This window comes from Leopardus geoffroyi, chromosome X, assembly GCF_018350155.1.
Source record: "Leopardus geoffroyi isolate Oge1 chromosome X, O.geoffroyi_Oge1_pat1.0, whole genome shotgun sequence".
NCBI lineage: Eukaryota > Metazoa > Chordata > Mammalia > Carnivora > Felidae > Leopardus > Leopardus geoffroyi.
The window spans coordinates 62,707,822-62,730,394 of NC_059343.1; the positions used below are offsets into that span (position 1 = coordinate 62,707,822).

The 22,573-nt window shown below is 38.4% G+C and overlaps 2 pseudogenes; one reads left to right on the plus strand and one right to left on the minus strand.

The window, feature by feature from the left end:
* The first annotated feature begins 8,385 nt into the window (after nucleotides 1-8,385).
* LOC123594505 lies at nucleotides 8,386-8,840 on the plus strand (annotated as a pseudogene).
* Nucleotides 8,841-12,415: 3,575 nt separating this feature from the next.
* LOC123594380 overlaps nucleotides 12,416-22,573 on the minus strand; it is a 79,754-nt pseudogene continuing 69,596 nt past the window's right edge.

The following is a 22,573-nucleotide window of genomic DNA, read 5'->3' on the forward strand; positions in this document are numbered from 1 at the left end:
CACAGCTTCCTAGCTCATTGATAAACTGTGGCCTGAGAACTTTCATGGAACCTCTTTTCCCTCTGCACTTAGTCCCTAATTTATTTCATCATTTCATATTTCTTAAAATGGTATCTGTTTGCTGACAATGCTAAAATTATATCTCTAGCCAAAACTGTTTCTTAAATTCCAGACTTAGATATCCAGTTGCCTCTTCAACATCTCTGTTCAGCCGTAGAATAAACCTCTCAAACTCAACATGTCCAGAACCAAACCAATCTCCTCCATCTTCCAAAAAGAAGGCATAAGCACCCATCCACAGAGAATAAGCACCAATGGCTTAAAGACCACATGAACCAACCCAAAGAATAAAAGGAGTTAGTATAGTGATGAGTAAGACACTGCCCATATCGTTAAAGCCAGGTTCTTTTCCAAAGGGGAAGCTGGACTTTAACTGTCTCCTTTCTTCCCACCAGAGCAATCTGGGAGAGCACAAAAACATTTAATCTCAGGCAACATGCAATTAAAAGTAAATACAAATTCAAAAATGGTTTGTGATATGTTTTGTTTCATTGATAGTTACTGTGAGGGGTAGTGGGAAAATGGAGGTAAGATAACCCCAAAACTGATTATCTTTGTTTAATGACTAGAAGAGGGTGGACTAGTCATAGGGAGGTAAGAGAAGAGACAGTATGAACAGGAAGCAATTAGAAAGGAAAAAGTAAGGATAACCAGACCCTGAATCCCCCTACATCTTGAAGTTCAGGCTCAAGAAAATCCCCAAAATTACCAAATATGGCCTGAGGAGGCAATTGTACCCTCCCCTGCTCTCAAAGCTCTGAACTCTTTCCTTTCATAATGGTCAGCTACAAATAGTCTGGCCCACAGTGTGACTGAACTCTATTTGTAACAGACTCCTGAGCTCTTGTCTTTTTAGAACTGCTCTGTACAGGACATAACCAGTTCAATGAGGTAAGATGGGTTGTTAGAGAGTACTGGACTTTGAAAAAAAAAAAAAACAGTACTGGACTTTGAATCAGAAGACCTGGGTTCAAGGCCCAGATACTTTCTATCTATGAGAACTTACCCCAAGCTTGGGCTTCATTTATATTATATTAAAAATAAGAGGGGGCACCTGGGTGGCTCAGTCAGTTAAGCATCCGACTTCAGCTCAGGTCATGATCTCACAGTTTGTGAGTTTGATCCCCGTGTTGGGCTCTGTGTTGACAGCTCAGAGCCTGGAGCCTGCTTCGGATTCTGTGTCTCCTCTCTCTTACCCTCCCCAACTTGTTCTCTGTCTCTCTCAAAAATAAATAATTGTAAAAAAAAAATTTTTAATAAATAAAAGGACTACATTTGGAGTAATATATCTTCTTCCAAGCCTGTAGGAATCCTTCAGTGTCTCAGTCCCACTACGTGTTTTTACTACTTTCAGTCAGCCCCATTCAGATCTCTGTACTCCACTCCAGCAAATATACAAAAAAGTGAAACTCCTGTAGAAACCACTAGATGTGTGCCTCTCTCATTAAGGTTTAGATATAGAAACCTATTAATTAACCCTCACTCATTTTTAGATGGGGAAACAAGAAACTAAGGCCCAGAAAAGAAATGTAATTTTTCTATTGCCACATAGGAAACTGGTAGCAACAAACATTGCTGCCCAGACTTGAAAGGGAACAATCTGTGAGTGAAGGGTGGTTGATGGGAGCTCTCACAGGAAATGATCAAAGGGCCAACTGGGACATGATAAGGACACAAAACAACATGGAATTAGCCCTTGAATGGGAATGGAGCAGTCCTTCTACCTCTAGTTCTACCTCTGCCACTAATTAGCTGTGTGGCCTTGGATAGGTTCCTTCACCTTTTAGGATTTCAGATTCTTCATGAGTAAAATAAATGACTTGAAGTAAACATTCTCTAAGGATCTATTCCCTACTGTTCATACTCTGTGTGATATGATTCTGAGCTGAGCTCCTTTCTCTGAGCTTGAGTTCCTGATGTGGCTGTTCCCAAGGAAACTTACAGCAGACTGTGAGGATAATAAGACACCTGGATATGTCTTCTCCTTCTTACCTGTTTTCCTTATGGACTCATTCTGAGCCCTAGAGACTCACACTGAAGCATCATCTCATCTTCAAGGCCTTCTCTGACTCCCCAAAGCAGAGTTAATCACAGCTTCTTTTGGGCCACTATGCTTTGTATAAATGCTTCCATAAAGCACTATTTTTTCTAACTTTGCCTTTCAATTATGAAATTAATGAAATCGCTATAAATATGGGAAAGAATGAAAGTTGGGGAATAGGAGATCAAAGCTGCAGTAAAGTGTTAGAAGGTTTAAAAGCTAAGCAGAGGCCTTAACCAGATGAGGGTACAATAGTGAGCCAGTGATAAGAGCAGTTTTGTGCAAAGTGCTCATTAAGGGAGAATAAAGATGTGGAAGTGAGAATGATCCTGAAGTATAAGTGTCTGCCTGTGTGCTGAAAGGGTGGGGGAAATAATGAGAACCCAGACCTGACTTTTTGTGGCCCACACTAAACTACGGGCATTTCATGATCTATTTTATGTTAGATGGACCCAAGTAAAGTCCTCTAAACCATGACAGGTGGTTTTTAAAAGGTGTCTAAAGCAGCTTCAAATGGGAGCATGAAGACAGGCTGGGCAAGGGAATTGGGGACAGGGATAGGACTACTATCAGGTTGCAGTAGGGTCAATATCCCATTTTGCTTTGGACCACTTAAGGGGTAAGAAGGAATGAGAATAGCTGGATCCAAGCCTCTACTCACAATGCACTGTGGTACCTCAGGAGTCAGCTCAGGGATTGCCCTTATACACACATACCCCTGGGAACCCTTAGGGCTTTCACACACAAGGGAAAACCAATCTTCCCAGTAACCTGTGAAAATGTCAGGCAGCTGAGAAACCCCTAAAGAGAAGATTCAGAAAGTATAAGAGGGTTCATGGAATGGCTGGGCACAGTGACCAGCAAAACTTTTGGACTCCTACTTCAGGTGGGCTTGACCTGGTACTGCCAAACAAGACAGAAAAGGGCTTAGTTTGGTTTTGGCCTGACTTCAGAGTGGGCAATAAGTGCCCACAAACAGTCTTCTATGGAGAAAGAAAAAGTTTTCCTCTGGAAAATAGTGGCCTTTAGCACATTCCCTAAAATGACATCAACCAGGGAACAGTGCCAAAAATGTGACTTTCATGTTTCTGCAGCAACAATTTCCTCTCCCTACTTGCTTTTTTTCTTATATGTATAAATAAGAGAACCAGTCAATCGTTCAAAAAATAAGAACATCTTAAATAAACACTTCCAGGCTTTGAAAGTAGTAATTATTATTAGAAGCAGGTGACTATGCCTCTTTAAAATGTTATTTCATGTATCTTTTTTCTGGTTCCTTAAAGGAGATTTATATATGCAGCCATGCTGAACTGAAATAATAAAGGCTGACAAAATGACCACACCAAAATGGATTTTTTTCCTACTTGATTTATTTCACCAACTTTGTGCATGAATATTCCATTTGGTCTGCCCAAAGACTCTTAAGCCAAAGGGCAAGGGACTGGAGGTCATCCAGCCCATGGTGACTGAGAATAGAATCAACCAGGGCAAAGAAGGAGTACAGAAACATCAGGGAAGCCCAGTTTTCTGACTGGCCCACTTTTGTTCAGACTTACCCAGAGTCACCCTAAAGTCTAACAATGAGGGAAAAGTAATATTCATTGTTCAGTATTTGCCCATAACCTCTATTTCCTCACTCTCATTTCCTTAATCTACCTTTCTTCTTGAGCCATAGCATTAACCTAAACTTTGGAAATGATGTATGAGTTACTCCATAACTACCTGGACTGCTCTTTGTTTCCTCTCCACCAATCACTTGCCTCATCAGCTTTCCCAGTATGACAGAGCCTTAAAAAGCGAACCCAGCTACACAGCTCAGGTCTAGTTGCATCATAGGCAACAGCCTTTCACTGTGACCTTTATAGCTGGGGCTATAAAGAGAACTAAAGTTCAAAAATGTTTCTATCTACTCAGGTGGGAGGGGAGGGTTCTGATTTACCTAGAATAGAATGGGCTACTTACAGGTTCATACTTTATGTAAATAGCCTTCTATGCTGCTAAAAGACTTTTGCCCTGTGGCTATTATGTTTAAGCAGTTATCTAGCTGAGGGAGAGCTTCCTCACTCCAGGAGGTGGCAATAGAGATGATAAAATAGAAGTCTCTGTAGTATAAGTCTGGAGTGAAATTTTACTTCACAAAACATGTATCTTCAGTCAGGAGTCAGAGAGCCAAGAAATACCAGCTAAGTGTTTATATCAGTGATTTATTGAAAGTCAAAAACAGGTGAAATTAAGCTGGGGCCAGTTTTTCAGAGTCCTGAGATTCAAGAGCCAACCTAAAAGACCATATATTTTCTTACAGAACTCTGATGACGATATTATCCATTTCTTTAACATAAGGATATCCTTCCAAAATTGTATGAGAATCAAAAGAAATGTTGGAAGTCCTTGGGCCTTGCCAGCATACCAGCTCTAATATGTATTGACTTTGTCTGGAGCCCATCAAAACAACCCATAGGGAAATAGCAGGTACAAAAACCTCAAATATGGCCTGATTCAATTTGTATTTTACAGATTTAGTTAAAGGTTCGAATTGTCATTAGTTCTCTGGACTTAGCCCCTCAGAATAAATGCTCCAATCAAAAGACATAAGGTATTATAATGGATAAAAAAAAAGCAAGACCCATCTATTTGCTGTCTAGAGGAGACCCACTTTAGACCTGAGGACACCTTCAGATTGAAAGTGAGGGGATGGAGAAACATCTATCATGCTACTGGAAGTCAAAAGAAAGTGAGAGTAGCCATACTTAGACAAACAAGATTTTAAACTAAAGGCAGTAGTAAGAGATGAAGAAGGACATTATATAATAATTACAGGGTCCACCCATCAAGAAGAGCTAACAATTATAAATGTTTATGCACCCAGTTAAAAGCACACAAATGCATGAAACAATTGAACACAAAGATAAACAGTCTTATTGGTAAGAATGTGGTAATCACAGGGGACTTTAATACTCCACTTACAACAATGGACAGATCATCTAGACAGAAAATCAATAAAGAAAGAGTGGCCCTGAATGATACACTGGACCAGATGGACTTGACAGATATATGGAGAACTTTTCATCCTAAGGCAGCAGAATAAACATTCTTCTCAAGTGCACATGGAACATTCTCCAAGACATATCACATACTGGGTCACAAAACAGCCCTCAATACATATGAAAGAATTGAGATCATACCATGCACATTTTCAGATCACAATGCTGTGAAACTTGAAATCAACCACAGGAAAAAGTGTGGAAAACTTCCAAATGCATGGAGGTTAAAGAACATCCTACTAAAGAATGAATGGGTCAACCAGGCAATTAAAGAAGAAATTTAAAAATATATGGAAAGAAAACAAGACAAAAATATGGAAACAAATGAAAATGAAAACACAACAGTCCAAACCCTTTGGGATGCAAAAAAAAGGCAGCCCTAAGAGGAAAATACATTGCAATACAGGCCTATCTCAAGAAACAAGAAAAATTCCAAATACAAAATCTAACAGCACACCTAAAGGAACTAGAAGCAGAACAACAAAGAAACGCTAAGGCCTGCAGAAGAACAGAAATAATAAATATCAGAGCAGAAATAAACAATATAGAATCAAAACTTAACAGAAACCCATGGAGGAGGGGAAGGAAAAAAAAAAAAACAAAGAGGTTAGAGTGGGAGAGAGCCAAAGCATAAGAGACTCTTAAAAACTGAGAACAAACTGAGGGTTGATGAGGGGTGGGAGGGAAGGGAGGGTGGGTGATGGGTATTGAGGAGGGCACCTTTTGGGATGAGCACTGGGTGTTGTATGGAAACCAATTTGACAATAAATTTCATATATTGAAAAAAAAAGTAAACATTCCTACCATAAAAAACAAAGAAACAAACAAAACAGTAGAACAGATCAATGAAACTAAAAGCTAGTTTTTGAAAAAATAAACAAAGTTGATAAACCCTTAGCCAGACTTGTCAAAAAAAAGAAGAGAGGACCCAAATAGATAAAATCATGAATGAAATTGGACGTATCACAACCAACCCCTCGGAAATACAATTATCAGAGAATACTATGAAAAGTTTTTGCCAACAAACTGTACAACCTGGAAGAAATGGACAAATTCCTGGACACCCACCCACTACCAAAACTCGAAGGGGAAGAAATAGAACATTTGAAAAGACCCATAACTAGTGAAGAAATTGAATCAGTTATCAAAAACTCCCAAGAAATAAGAGTCCTGGACCACATGGCTTCCCAGGGGAATTCTACCAGACATTTAAAGCAGAGGTAATACCTATGCTCCTCAGGCTGTTCCAAAAAATAGAAATGGAAGGAAAACTTCTGGACTCATTCAATGAAGCTAGCATTACCTTGATTCCAAAACCAGACAATGAACCCACAAAAAAGGGGAATTACAGGCCGATATCTCTGATGCAAATGGATGCAAAAATTCTCAACAAGATACTAGCAAATCAAATTCAACAGCATATAAAAAGAATTATTCACCATGATCAAGTGGGATTCACTCCTGGGCTGCAGGGTTGGTTTGATATTCACAAATCAATCAATGTGATACATCACATTAATAAAAGAAAGGATAAGAACCATATGATTCTGTCAGTAGATGCAGAAAAAGCAATTGACAAAATACAGCATCGTTTCTTAATAAACCCTTGAGAAAGTCAGGATAGAAGGAACATACCTAAACATCATAAAAGCCATTTATAAAAATCCAACAGCTAATATCATCCTCAATGGGGAAAAAATAAGAACTTTCTCCCTGAGATCAGGAACATGACAGGGATGTCCACTCTCACCACTGTTGTTCAACATAGTGTTGGAAGTCCTAGCCTCAGAAATCAGACAACAAAATGAAATAAAAGGCATCAAAATTGACACGAGAATTCAAACTTTCACTTTTAGCGACATGATACTCGACATGGAAAACGCAAAAGACTCCACTAAAAGTCTGTTGGAACTGATACATGAATTCAGCAAAGTCGCAGGATACATACTCAATGTAAAGGAATCGTTTGTATTTCTATACACCAATAAATTAAGCAACAGAAAGAGAAATGAAGAAACTGATCCCATTCACAATTGCACCTAGAACCATGAAGTACCTAGGAATAAATCTAACCAAAGATGTAAAAGATCTGTATGCTGAAAACTATAGAAAGCTGTTGAACGAAATTGAAGAAGACACAAAGAAATGGAAAAACATTCCATGCTCATGTATTGGAAGAATAAATATTATTAAACAGTCAATACTACCGAAAGCAAGCTACACATTCAATGCAATCCCAATCAAAATTGTACTGGCACTCTTCTCAAAGCTAGAAAAAAAATCCTAATATTTGTATGGAACCACAAAAGACCCCGAATAGCCAAAGTAATATTGAAAAAGAAAACCCAAGTGGGAGGCATCACAATCCCAGACTTCAGCCTCTACTACAAAGCTGTAATCATCAAGACAGTATGGTACTGGCACAAAAACAGACATATAGACCAATGGGATAAAATAGGGAACCCAGAATTGGACCCACAAATGTATGGCCAACTAATCTTTGACAAACCAAGAAAGAGTATCCAAAAGAAAAAAGACAGTCTCTTTAGCAAATGGTGCTGAGAGAACTGGACAGCAACATGCAGAACAATGAAACTAGGCCACTTTCTTACACTATCCACAAAAATAAACTCAAAATGGATGAAGGACCTGAATGTAAGACAGGAAACCATCAAAACCCTAGAGGAGAAAAGAGGCAACAACCTCTCTGACCTCAGCCGCAGCAATTTCTTACTTGACACATCTCCAAAGGCAAGGGAATTAAAAGCAAAAATGAACTATTGGGACCTCATGAAGATAAAAAGCTTCTGCACTGCAAAGGAAACAACAAAAGGAAAAGGCAACTGATGGAATGGGAAAAGATATTTGCAAATGACATATCGGATAAAGGGTTAGTATACAAAATCTATAAAGAACTTACCAAACCCAACACCTGAAAAACAACCCAGTGAAAAAATGGGAAGAAGACATGAATAGACACTTTTCCAAAGAAGACATCCAGGTTACCAGCAGACACATGAAAAGATGTTCAACATCAATCATCATCAGGGAAATACAAATCAAAATCCCATCTCACATGGGTCAGTGTGGCTAAAATTAACAACGTATGAAACAACAGATGCTGGTGAGGATGTGGAGAAACGAGAACCCTCTTGCACTGCTGGTGGGAATGCAAACTCGTGCAGCCACTCTGGAAAACAGTGTGGAGGTTCATCAAAAAATTAAAAATAGAGACGACTTCCAGTCAGCGTGGTCTGCATGCCATCTGCGAGTTTCTGACTTTCCTGCTTTCCAGGTAACATATGGCGAAAACCTTATGGAGTAAGTGGAAAAGGAAGATGCATTCTGAAAAGAGATAAAAGGGTGCCCCACACGAACTCAGCAGACTTAAAAGTATTCTTAAAATAGATAATGATGTTTTAATGAAAGATGTTCAAGAGATAGCAACTGTGGTGGTACCTAAACATTGTCAAGAGAAAACTGAATGTGTGGTACAAGATGAAAAAGATGACATGAAGATGGAGACTGATATTAAGAGAACCAAAAAGAGTCATCTAGACCAGCATGGACAATACCCCATATGGATGAACCAGAGACAAAGGAAAAGGCTGAAGGCATAGTGAGAAAAAGGGAAGGGGAAAAGCAAAGCAAAAGCAGTAAAGGCAGCAAAGGGTTTGGCCTGGTAGACTCTTTAAAAACTTGAAAAATCCTACATGGGACAGGTCTTCGATTAGAATGTATATGTGGATTTCAACTTTCATCAGATGAAAAGTGTGTTCCCAGATTTACCTTGGTCTTTCTCTTCAAACCCAACTTAACTCCTCAAATTTGTTTTGGGAGCTTGATAAGATATTTTTTTTGATAAATGAAAGCAACACTGATATTTTAATTGGATGCTGTCCAATGTCCAGGGGTTCTCAGACATCAAAATTCTGTCAAGTGTTACTGTGGTTGTAGTTGTTTTGGTCTCCATACAGATAAAAAAAGATATTATACTGACACATTTGAGCTAATTCAGGTTTAAAGAAAACTTACACAACTAAAAATATTTCAGGGTATCTTATAAGAACTACTTCTTTAGAATTTTGATTTTGTTTAATTCAGAATAAAAGATATTTTGTCTAAAAAATTTTTTTTAAAAGAACTACCCTACGACCCAGCAATAGCACTACTAGGAATTTACCCAAGGGATACAGGAGTGCTGATGCAGAGGGGCACTTGTACCCCAATGTTTATAGCAGCTCTCTCAACAATAGCCAAATTATGGAAACAGCCTAACTGTCCATCAACTGATGAATGGATAAAGATGTGGTTTATATATACAATGGAATACTACTTGGCAATGAGAAAGAATGAAATCATGCCATTTGCAGCAACGTGGATGGAACTGGAAGGTATTATGCTAAGTGAAGTAAGTCAAAGAAAGGCAGATGTCATATGTTTTCATTCATATGTGGATATTGAGTAACTTAACAGAAGACCATGGGGGAAGGGAAGGGGAAAAAATAGTTACAAACAGAGAGGGAGGGAGGCAAACCATAAGAGACTCTTAAATATAGAGAAAAAACTGAGGATTGATGGGGGTGGGGGAGAGGTGAAAAGGGTGATGTGCATTGAGGAGGGCACTTGTTGGGATGAGCACTGGGTGTTGTATGTAAGCAATGAACCACAGGAATCTACCCCAAAAACCAAGAGCACACTTTACACACTGTATGTTAGCCAATTTGACAATAAACTATATTTTTTTAAATAAAGAATAATTCAAGCAATATATATCAGTGATTAAGTGCATGACTTTCATAATCACAAACCTAGGCATAAGCTTCCTTGATGTATGATACAGTGTAAGGTACTCAACCTCCCTATACCCCAGTTTCCTAATTTATATTATGAGAATAATGATAGTACCAATTTAATAAATTTGTGGCAAGGATTGGGCTCCTGGGTAGCTCAGTTGGTTGAGCGTCTGACTTTGGCTCAGGTCATGACCTCATGGTTTGTGGGTTCGAGCCCCGCATTGGGCTCTGTGCTGACAGCTCAGAATCTGGAGCCTGCTTCAGATTCTGTGTCTCTCCCCACCTCTCTTCCCTCCCCTGCCTGCACTGTGTCTCTGTCTCTCAAAAATAAATAAATATTTTAAAAATGTAAAAAAAAATTGTGGCAAGAATTAACAAAACTATATACATGTACACGCATATACCTGTACATACACACACACACACACACACACACACACACTCACACACACACCCCAATTCATGAAGTGCTTGGAACATAGTAAGCAACCAATAAATGGTAACTATAATAATCATCTAGATGATTATCTATTAGGTCACAAAATATATAAAGCTTAACTCACAGACACAATGTAGAACATTATAGATATCAAATGTGATGAATCTATGTCCACGAGGCCTGTATCTGATTTAGCATGCCATCCTACAAGTCCAGCGATAACACTGTTAGCCCCAAAAGAACCAGGTTTGTAAAACTAGAGGTAGTAAAAAGTAGGTTAGGCAAGTCAGGGACACAGATTACATTGCACATCTTACAGATCAGGACTTCCCTATTCTTTATGATGAAAATTACAGTTGTCTAAGTAAGGGAAGTAGAAGAATAAAAGGAATATTTGCAAAGGTTAAATGCAAGAAAGTGCTAACAGGCTTGACCATGGTCTCTTTTTTCCCCGTATGCTGTGCCTTTTATTCCTGTGACTTATTCATTCCACATCTGACAGCCAGTATCTCCCACTTCTCTTCACCAATTTTTCCCAGCCCTCCACTGCCATCCCCTCTGGAAACTATCAGTTCTCTATATTCAGAGGCCTGCTTCTTCTTTTTAGATTCCACTTATGAGTAGAATCATATGGCATTTGTCTTTCTCAGTCTAACTCCACTTAGCATAATACCTTCTAGGACCATCCATGTGTGTCAAATAGCATGATTTCAACCTTTTTTATGGCATATATATATATATATATATCACATCTTTCTTATCCATTCATCTATTGATGGACACTTACGTTGCTTCATATCTTGGCTATTATAAATAATGCTGCAATAAACATAAGGGTGCATATATCTTTTTCAATTAGTGCTTTCATTTTCCTTGAAAATGTCCAATAGTGGAATTATTGTATCATAATGGTATTTCTATTTTAATTTTTTGAGGAACCTCCATATTGTTCACATTGGTTGCACAAATTGACATTTCCACCAATACTATATGAAGGTTCCTTTTTCTCCACTTCCTCACCAACACTTGTTATTTCTTCTATTTTATTTTGCCATTCTAACAGGTGTAAGGTAACATCTCCTTGTGGTTTTGATTTGCATTTCCCTGATGTTTAATGATTTTGAGCATCTTTTCATGTGTCTGTTGGCCATCCATATGTCTTCTTAAGAAAAGTGTCTATTCAGGTACTCTGCCCATTTTTTAATCAGTTTTTTTTTTTTTGTTTTGGTGCTGAGTTGTATAAGTTCTTTATGTATTTTGGATATTAACTCTTTTTAGATGTATCATTTGCAAAAATCTTCACCCACTTAATAGGTTTCCTTTTTGTTTTGTTGATGGTTTCCTTTGCTGCACAGAAGCTTTTTATTTTGGTATATTCCCAATAGTTTATTATTGCCTTCATTTCCCTTGCCAGAGAAGATATAGCTAGAAAAAGTTTGCTACTGCTGATGTCAAAGAAATCACTGCTTATGTTTCTTCCTAGGAGTTTTATGGTTTCAGGTCTTTAATCCATTTGAGTTTATATTTGTGTGTGGTGTTTGAAAGTGGCCCAGTTTCATTCTTTTGCATGTAGCTGACCAGTTTTCCAACACCATTTGTTATAGAGACCGTCTTTTTCCCATTGTATATGCTTGCCTTATTTTTGGAAGATTAATAATTAATCATATAATCATGGGTTTATTTCTAGGCTTTCTGCTCTGTTCCATTGAACTATATGTCTATTTTTTTGGGCCAGTACCATACTGTTTTGATGACTACAGATTTGTAGTATATCTTGAAATCTGGGATTGTGATGCCTCTAGATTTGTTTTTTTGTTGTTGTTAAAATTGATCTGGATATTTGAGGTCTTTTGTGGTTCCAAACAAATTTTAATATTTGTTCTAGTTTTGTTTAAAATGCTGTTGGTATTTTGATGGGGATTTCTTTTTTATCCAACAAGAAGCCATAACTTTATTAATGATAGAAACAGTACAAATTTCAAACCAAGCTTCAGTTATTCTTATGAAACACCAACAAATGATCCTCATTTTCAGATGGTTATGTTGTTAATTCCATAATAGCATTTACAATGTCATTACTGTTGTTCTTCAGGGCTTTGCTCTTGACACATTTGCTTGCGACATGACAAATTCTATGTCCTTAATATTTACACCTGTTCTAAAAACCTCATCCTTTTCACTTTCCTCTTGTACAGTTGGAGTCTGTGTGTTTTCCTGAATGTTGAAGTCAGCTTCACCTTGAACTTTGAATTTCTCAGCAGCTACTAGTTGTGCCTCTTGACATAAATCCAATTACTTGGCTTCCCCTAAAACTATGTAGATATCAGAAGCTGGGTGTTTGTAGACATCTGGTTTTGTGATGACAAAGAGAATATTCTTAGGTTTCTGGACAGTGACTCGTAACCTGTTGAAGACTCAGTTTGGACATAGCCTTCCATGCCTTCTTTTCATTCTGTTGTGCTTTTTCTGACTGGTTCTTCATTGATTTCAGCTGCTGCTGCCAGTTGAGCTTATTGCATATTTGCCAGTGTGGAATCCTGTTCCTCTAGCTATGGTAATGATTCATCACTATCAGATTCTTTTTTTTAATTTTTAAAAAATCTTATTTACTTTTGAGAGAGAGAAAGAATGTGAGCAGGGCAGGAGCAGAGAGAGAGACACAGAATTGGAAGCAGGCTCCAGGCTCTGAGCTGTCAGCACAGAGCCCGACGCAGGGCTTGAACTCACAGTGAGATCATGACTTGAGCCAAAGTTGGCCGCCCAACCGACTGAGCCACCCAGGCGCCCCATCACTGTCAGATTCTGCTCCAGACCCTGTCTCACAGCCTGGATCTGTGGAAACTCCTACTCTGTAGCGAGGTTTTAGGGACTTCACCAGGCATTTTGTGCAGGGAATGCAAAACCAAGATTGCGGCAGAGAGTGAGCTAATAAGGACTTCATTGAATATGTAGATTGCTTTGGGTAATGTGGACATTTTAACAATATTAATTCCTCTAATCCATAAAAATGGAATATCTTTCCATTTTTTTGTGTCACTTTAATTTCTTTCATCAAATGTTTTATAGATTTCAGAGTACAGGTGTTTCACATTTTTTGTTGTTTCAAGGTATTTATTCTTTTGAGGGCAGTTGTAAATAAAGTTGTTTTCTTCATTTTCCTTTCTGCTACCTTGTTATTAATGTATAGTAATACTACAGATGTATGGGTATTTATTTCGTATCTTGCAACTTTACTGAATTAATTTATTACTTCTAGTAATGCTGGTGGAGTCCAGGATTTTCTATGTATAATATAATGTCATCTGCAAATAGTGACAGTTTAAATTCTTCTTTAACAATATAGACACTTCTGAGGAGCCTGGATGGCTCAGTCAGTTGAGTGTCTGACTCTTGATCTCAGCTCAGGTCTTGATCTCAGGGTCATGAGTTCAAGCTCCATGCTGGGCGTGAAGCTTACTTTAAAAAACAATATAGATGCCTCTTATTTCTTTCTCTTGTCTGATTGCTGTGGCTAGGTCTTCCAGTACTATGTCAAATAAAAGCTGTTAGAGTGGACATATTTGTCTCATTCCTGATCTTGGAGGAAAATCTCTCAGGTTTTCACCATTGTGTATGAAGTTAGCTGTGGGTTTTTCATATGTCCGTGGTCTCTCTTTAAGTCTTTAAGTTTTTTCTAGTTCAGGATCTTCTGAAACCTGGACTTAATCTCTTCTACATTATTATCTTATTCTGGTCTAGTGATCATTACTCCATGCTCCCTTTCTGCTACTGCCCAAATCCTCTGCTCTTTACGACAGAAAAACATCTTTAAACTATCACCTAGAGTCACTGTATCCACTACTTTACCTAAGTTTCTAAACTCAAACCCACTCCAATTGGAATTAAAAATTAAAATTCCACTGAAATTATTCTTTTCAAGGTCACTAATGGCATCTATATTACTAATAGGTAGAAACTTCTTTGTCCTTATTCAAGCACTGGGAAGCAATCACTCTCTCTTATTCTCGAAATACTTTTTTCTTTTATCTTATTGTCACAATATTCACCTGGGTCTCTTTTTACCTAACTGGCCTCTCCTCATTTCCCTTACTTATTTCTCTTCCTCTGTTCAATCTCTAAATGTTGGTATGTCTCAGTGTTTGAAACCCCTCTTTCCCATCCACACTTTCTCTCTAGAAAATTTTATGCAGCTGCACAACCATATACAAACCATCTATACGGGGATGGGACTTTTTTAACTATATTCCTGAACTCCAGACTTGTATATCCAACTACTTAATTTATCTCACCACTTGTATATTCAATAGGCATCTCAAACTTAACATACCCAAGCAGAAATCTTGATGTCACAAACACACAAAACCTGATCTTCCTCCAGCCTTTCCCACCGCATGAAATGGTACTACTATCCATCAGGTCACTCAAACAAACAAACAAAAAAGGGAATAAGCCTTGATTCTCTTCTTTTAGTATAGTCCTAAACCAAATCTGCCAGACTTTCCTATGAATTTTTCCTTGAAAGAATATCTCAAATCCATCTATATTCTTCCATATCTATGGCTAATACCCTATCCAATAATTTCTCTTGCCTAGATTGCCACAATAGCCCCCTGACAGGTCTGCATACTTACATTATTACCTCAGTATGGTCCATTCTACAAGAGCAGTGAAGGTCATCTTTTTCAAATATAAGTTAGATTATTTAATTACCCTCCCTAAAGACCTCCAAAAGCTATCTATTACTATCATTTAAAAATCAAAATATTTTAACACAAACAACTAGATCCTATTTGATTTGTTTCTACCCCATTTCATGTCATACCACTACCTCTTTATCACTATGCTTCAGCCATACTAGCCTTTCTATCCCACTGACATGTAACACTCTTAGTTCTTCCTCTGTCTATAAAGATTTTTCCCCAGACTTCACATGGATGGGTTCTTCTAATCATCCAAATTTCAGTTCAATGTCACCTAGTTACTCTATATCATATCACCTTGTTTTCTTTTACCTTAAAACTAATCATTATCCAACATTATCTTCCTTTTTTATTACCAGTCTACTCCCATATAAAACCATAATATAAGCTACACAAGAATAGGGACTTTGCTATCATGTTCAACATTATATTCTCTACCTCTAGAACAGTGTTTAGCAGTTAATAAGCTCCATGAAGTCAGAATTGTGGCATGTTTATCACTATATCTTCATGGCCTGGAAGAGTTCCTGATGTATAGTAAGTACACAGTAAATATTTGTTGAGTAAATAAATAAATAGTGGGAATGAAATAAATATTTGCACAATTAATCTCAGTCTAAGGTTAGCCAAGTTTTGATTTAGACCAATTACTTGTCTTAGGCTTAATACTGTACACAGTGTGAGCCTTGAAAATATTCATAAGATACAAAGAGAAAGTAATCCTGTAGATATCACTCATTCCTTGCTTTAATCATCAATCCTCTTCCGTTTAGAGACACAGGTTCCTGTCTCTCTCTAACACCTCTCTTTTCCATCCATTTTCCTAAAAATTTTTACCCACCCACACAACTCTTACAGACCACTTTTTGAGAATAAGTCCCACATTTTAATTATAATACTAGTTAGCCTTCACATTCAGCTATTACACCTTAGGTGCACAAAATTTCCTAACACCACCCTTGGAGATGAACATTGACCATTTCAGAAGAATCAGTTTAGGATTTTCCTAGGAGTGTCAATGCTTTCAGAATATGCTTGATGCTAAGGAAGATAATACCATTGATGGTTGGATAGAACCAAGGAAATTTTCCACATGCCAAAGAAAGAAAGAAAAAGAAAACACAGAAAAGACAAGAAAATTAGAAGACTGTCATGGAAGCCCAATAACTACATAATATGACTCACAGAAAAATAAAAGAGAAAAAAATGGGGATTAAATAATCAATGAATTTTTTAAATTATTCCAGAACTGAACAATATGAGTTACTGGAATGAAAGGGTCCACAAATTCCTGGTACAATGGGTAAAAATATACCCGCATTGGTGTATAATCATAAAATTGCATACCACTGGGTACAAAAAGACCACAAACTTCTGCAGACAAAAAAAGGTTTTATCTAGAATCAGTATGGTAATGAACTCATCAATAACAGCACTGAGGCTGAAAAACAGTTAAGCAATGCTTTAAAAATTCTAAGGGACATTTATTTCCATCGTGAAACTCTATCTCCTAAAGGACTAATTAAGTGTGAATGCAGAATTTAAAACTTTTTCAGACATTAAAGAATGAAAATAATTAATAAATGCTTTTCATGTACCTTTTCTCAAGAAGCTAATAACAGATAAACCCACTAAAATAAGAGAGGAAACCAAAAACAAAAAAAAAGAGGACCCTAAGTTCACTTTGTCCCATCAGGATAACTAACACAGAAAATGACCCCAAAACTGGCAGAACACAATCACCACAGTTAACTGTAGAGGGGTAGAACAAAAAGGGTAGAATGGGCAGAGACACAGTTTGGAACCAAACTCCTGGTAAGACTAACCACAAACAGGAGGGACACTATAAGCTTTGAGAAGGTAGAGGAACAAACCCTATGTCAGGCAACCCAGACGTGGGGTACCTGCAATAAGAAGATGAATCCCCATAACACTTGGCTTCAAAAACCAGTGAGGCTTAACTTTACAGGTTTGAACAGCCAGCAGGGCTTCACTCTGAGTATTTTAAAAATAAGCAGACTTAGGTCTGGGACAGCCAGAGGGTGATAGGGAACTGAGTACATACTCTTAATGAGACAGTATAATAAACAACCCTTCCAAAATACAGCATGGAATCAGTAGTTTGAAAAGCGCTTGAAATATATGAGGAGATTTATTTACTAAACTCAGGGTGTGCACAGGAAGGGCAGTGATCTTTAGGAGACTTTTCCCAAACGAAAGAGCTGGTGGGCACTATTTCTCTCCCCACCCAGCCTAGATGGCTAGACACCTGTGGGAATTAGCATGACACTCTCCACCTAGCTTGCCAACACCATGTACTCTGCACACTTCATTCTTTTGTGGATTCTACCCATATAAACCACCCCATTTGGCAGTAGTCCATCCAAAGTGGTTCCTGATACATCTTATTCTGCAAGTAGCCATAACAATGACCAGCACCACTCCAAAGTGACTCCTGCCCAGGAAAGGGAGAAATAACCATACACATGAATTCAACTTCAGCCCCAGCAGTGGGTTGGAGGCAAACATTTGATCTGACTGCTACCCCACCCACCAACAGGGGGAAGCACAAGGATAAAGACCTATAGTTGCAGTCATTGCAACCCCAACAGACAGACATCTGATCTAACTGCAGACCATCCTCTCAGGGAACAATACAGGAGAGCACCCTGTATTTTGGTGGCACCAAAGCCCCAGAAAATGAGGTTGAAGGCAGGCATCAGCTTTGACCCAAGTACAGGCCCAGTGTAGCCCAAGACTGTTCCTTAACAACAAAGGGAACAAACTCTGCCAACAGCAAGCAAAGTGGTCCATTGCAGCTGAATGAAGGGAAATATGGTTCAGCCACAATAGTAGAATGCAGACAACTCACATATAGGACACCCCTGAAGCACCCGGTTCTGGTGAACAGGGGACATAATTCTACAGGGAATTTCAGGAACTTTTCTTGGTAAGGTTACCACTTTCAAAAGCAAGAGATATAGCTCACTTTCTTAATACACAGAAACAAACACAGAGAGTTAAACAAAATGAGGAAACAGAGGAATATGTCATAAATGAGGGAATAGGATGAAATCCCAGCACAATAGCCAAATGAAACAGATAAGTAATGTGACCAATAGAAAATTCAACCTACTGTTCTTAATATACTTACTGGACTTGAGAAAAGAGTGGAAAATCTCAGTGAGACCTTCCACAAAGAGATACATCATATTAAAAAGAACGAATCAGAGATGATGAACTCAATAGATGAAATTAAGAATATTCTGCAGGGAATCAATAGTGGATTAGGGGAAGCATAAGAACAAATCAGTGAGCTGGAAGAAAAAGTGCTAAAAAAGCAACCAAGCTGAAAAACAAAAACAAAAAAAGAATAGAAAGTAAGTATAGGTTAAGGGAAGGGTGCCTAGGTAGCTCAGTCAGTTAAGAGTCCAACTCTTGATTTTGGCTCAGGTCATGGTCTCACGGTTCATGAGTCCAATCCCTGCATCAGATTCTGTGTTGGCAGAGCCTGCTTGGAATTCTCTCTCCCTCTTTCTGTGTCCGTCCTTGCCCCTCTCTTTCTCTCTCTCCCTCTCTCAAAATCAATAAATAAACTTAAAAAATTGGTTAAGGGAACTCAACAACATCATAGAGCATAATAACCTTGCCATTATAGTGACCCCAAAAGAAGAAGAGAGAAAAAAGGTGAAGAAAATTTATTTGAAGAAATAATAGCTGAAAATGTCCCTAATCTGGACAAAGAAACAGACATCCAGATCCAGGAGGTACAGAGATTTGCCAACAAGATCAACCCAAATAGGTTCACACAAACATAATTAAAATGGAAAAACAGTAGTGATAAAAAAATAATTTTTAAATTAGGAAGAGAAAAGAAAACAGTTACATACAAGGGAAATCACATAAGGTGATCCACTGATTTTTTAGCAGAAACTTTGCAGGCCATAAAGGAGTGGCATGATGTATTCAAAGTGCTGAAAGAAAAAAAAAACAGCAACCAAGAATACTGTATCCAGCAAGACTATCATTCAGAATTTAATGATAGGTAAACAGTTCCCCACACAAATAAAAGTTACAAGTGTTGATCACACTAAATCAGCCTTACAAGAAATGTTAAAGGAAATTCTTTGAGTGGAAAAATGCCAAAATCAGAAGTAAGAAAATTAAGAAAGGGGAAAACTTCAGTTAAATCGAAACACAATAAAAGTAGTAGATTAATTACTTATAAAATCAATATGGAGGTTAAAGCACAAAAGTAGTAAAAGCAATTATATCTATAAAACTCACTCAAGGGATTCATGAAATAAAAGGATGTAAATATGACATCATATACATAAAATGTTGGGGGAAAATAAAATTTAATGCTTTCAGAATGGGTTCAAACTTAAGCTACCAACAATTTAATACAGACTGCTATATGCATAGGATGTCGTCTGTCAACCTAATGGCAACCACAAATCTAAACCCTATAATATGTATGCAAAAAATAAAAAGAAACGAATCCAAGCATATCAGTAGAGAATATAATCAAAGCACACGGAAAGAGCAAGAGAAGAAACAGAGAACTACAAAAACAACAAAAGAAAACAAATAACAAAATGTCAATAAATACGTATCTAACAAGAATTACTTTGAATGAAAACGGACTAAACGCTCCAATAAAAAGACATAGGGTGACTGATTGCACAAAAAGAACATACACTATATGATTACATTCATACCTGGAATTTAAGAAAAAAAAAATCAGCATAGGGGAAAAGAGAGAGAGAGAGAGAAAACAAGAAAAAGACTCTTAACTAAAGAGAACAAATTGATAGTTACCAGAGCGGAGGAGGGTGGGACCATGGGTTAATAGGTTATAGGGATTAAAAGGTGCACTTGCTGTGACGAACACAGTGATGTATGAAATTGTTGAATCACTATATAGCACACCCAAAACTAATATTACACTGTATGCTAACAAACTGGAACTTAAATAGAAATGTTTTTAATAAATAAATAAATAAATAAATAAGACACAATCATATGTTGCCTACAAGAGACTCACTTCACACCTAAAGAAACATGCAGATTGAAAGTAAAGGGATGGACTTAGATTCCACCCACATCTGCCTAAATAACCCAGAAAACAGCCAGAAGACTAGCAGAATGAACTGTCTGGAGCCAAGCGTAGACAAGAGGTGCAAGGAAGAGGGTAGGAAGGGTGCAGAGATTGTGCACACCACATGGACTGGTGGTAGGGAGCCAGGCGGTGGAGGGGCAGCCCAACCAGCAAGGCAGAGCCCCCAAGTCTGACTTGCAAAAGCGGAGGGGCCAGACCCCATGAGTTCTGACAGCCAGCAGCACTTAACATCTGGAATGTTAGAAGTCAACAGCTCTGCTCCAAGAGCGGGAGGGCGAGAGGACAACAGGAGGAAGAGTTGTTGAGCCTTGGAAGACAGAGCTTGGCTCCACGGGGAATAAAGGTGTTGGCCAGCGCACTCTCCCTCTCCCATTCCCCAGCCGAAATCCCAAAGGGAACCAGTTCCCATCACCAAACTTGCTTGCACCGCACAAACACCTGATGCTGTACTTCTGAGCATCCATCCCTCTGAAGGCTCTGCCTCCCTCCTGGTGCTGCAGGACCCCTCCCGCAGGAAACCACTCATGGCAAAGCAAGCTAAGCCTGCCCCTCCCACCTCTGTGCACCTTGCAGATTCACCCCGGCTAATATGCCAGATCCCATAGAAGCAGCACCACAAGCCTGGCAATGTGTAAGTAGCCCAGACAGGGGCCACACCACTCCACAGTGAGTCCTACCCTGGGAGAGGGGAAGATAAGGTACACACCAGTCTGACTGTGGCCCCAGCGGTGGGTTGGGGACACACATTGGATCTGACTGTGGCCCCGCCCACCAACACAAGTTACTCCAGACAGCTCAGGGGAAGTGCCCCACAATTCTTCGCCACTCCAGGGACTATCCAAAATGACGTAACAGAATTCTTCTCAAAAGAAACTCCAGGAGGTAGTGACAGCTAACGAATTGATCAAAAATTATTTAAGCAGTATAACGAACCATGAATTTAGAATAATAGTAATAAAATTAATCACTGGGCTTGAAAAAAGCATAGAGGACAGCAGAGAATCTATTACTACAGAGATCAAGGGACTACAAAACAGTCATAAGGAGCTAAAATTGCTATACATGAGGTACAAAATAAAATGGAGGCGACCACAGCTCAGATTGAAGAAGCAGAGGAGAGAATAGGGGAATTAGAAGGTAAAATTATGCAAAAAGAGGAAGCTGAGAAAAAGAGAGATAAAAAAATCCAGAAGTATGAGGGGAGAATTAGAGAACTAAGTGATACACTCAAACGGAACAATATCCATATAATAGGGATTCCAGTAGAGGAAGAGAGAGAAAGGTGTTGAAGGTGTATTGAACAAACCATAGTTGAGAACTTCACTGATCTGGGGAAGGAAACAGGCATTGAAATCAAAGAGGCACAGAGAACTCCCTTCATATGTAACTTGAATTGATCTTCTGTGTGACATATAGTGAAACTGGCACAATACAAGGAAAAAGAGAAAATTCTGAAAGCAGCTAGGGATAAACATGCTCTAACATATAAAGGGAGACCCATAAGACTAGTGACGAATCTATCTACTGAAACTTGGCAGGCCAGAAATGAATGGCAGGAAACTTCAATGTGATGAACAGAAAAAATATGCAGCCAAGAATCCTTTATCCAGCAAGTCTGTCATTCAGAATAGAATGAGAGAGAAAGGTCTTCCCAAACAAACAAAAACTGAAGTAATTCATCACCACTAAACCAGCCCTACAAGAAATCCTAAGGGGGATTCTGTGAGTGAAATGTTGCAAGGACCACAAAGTAACAGAGACATCACTACAAGCATGAAACCTACAGATATCACAATGACTCTAAACCCATATCTTTCTATAATAACACTGAATGTAAATGGACTACATGCTCCAATCAAAAGACATAGGGTATCAGAATGGATAAAAAAAACAAGACCCATCTATTTGCTGTCCACAAGAGACTCATTTTAGACCTGAGGAAACCTTCAGATTGAAAGTGAGGGGATGGAGAACTATCTATCATGCTACTGGAAGTCAAAAGAAAGCTGGAGTAGCCATACTTATATCAAACTAGACTTTAAATTAAAGGCTGTAACAAGAGATGAAGAAGGGCATTATATAATAATTGAAGGGTCTGTCCATGAGGAAGAGCTAACAATTATAAATGCCTATGCACCGAATACGGCAGCCCCCAAATACATAAAACAATTAATCACAAACATAAGCAACCTTGTTGATAAGAATGTGGTACTTGCAAGGGACTTTAATACTCCAATTACAACAAAGGATAGATCATCTAGACACAGGATCAATGAAGAAACAAGGGCCCTGGATGATACATTGGACCAGACGGATTTGACAGATATATTTAGAACTCTGCATCCGAAAGCAACAGAATATACTTTCTTCTCGA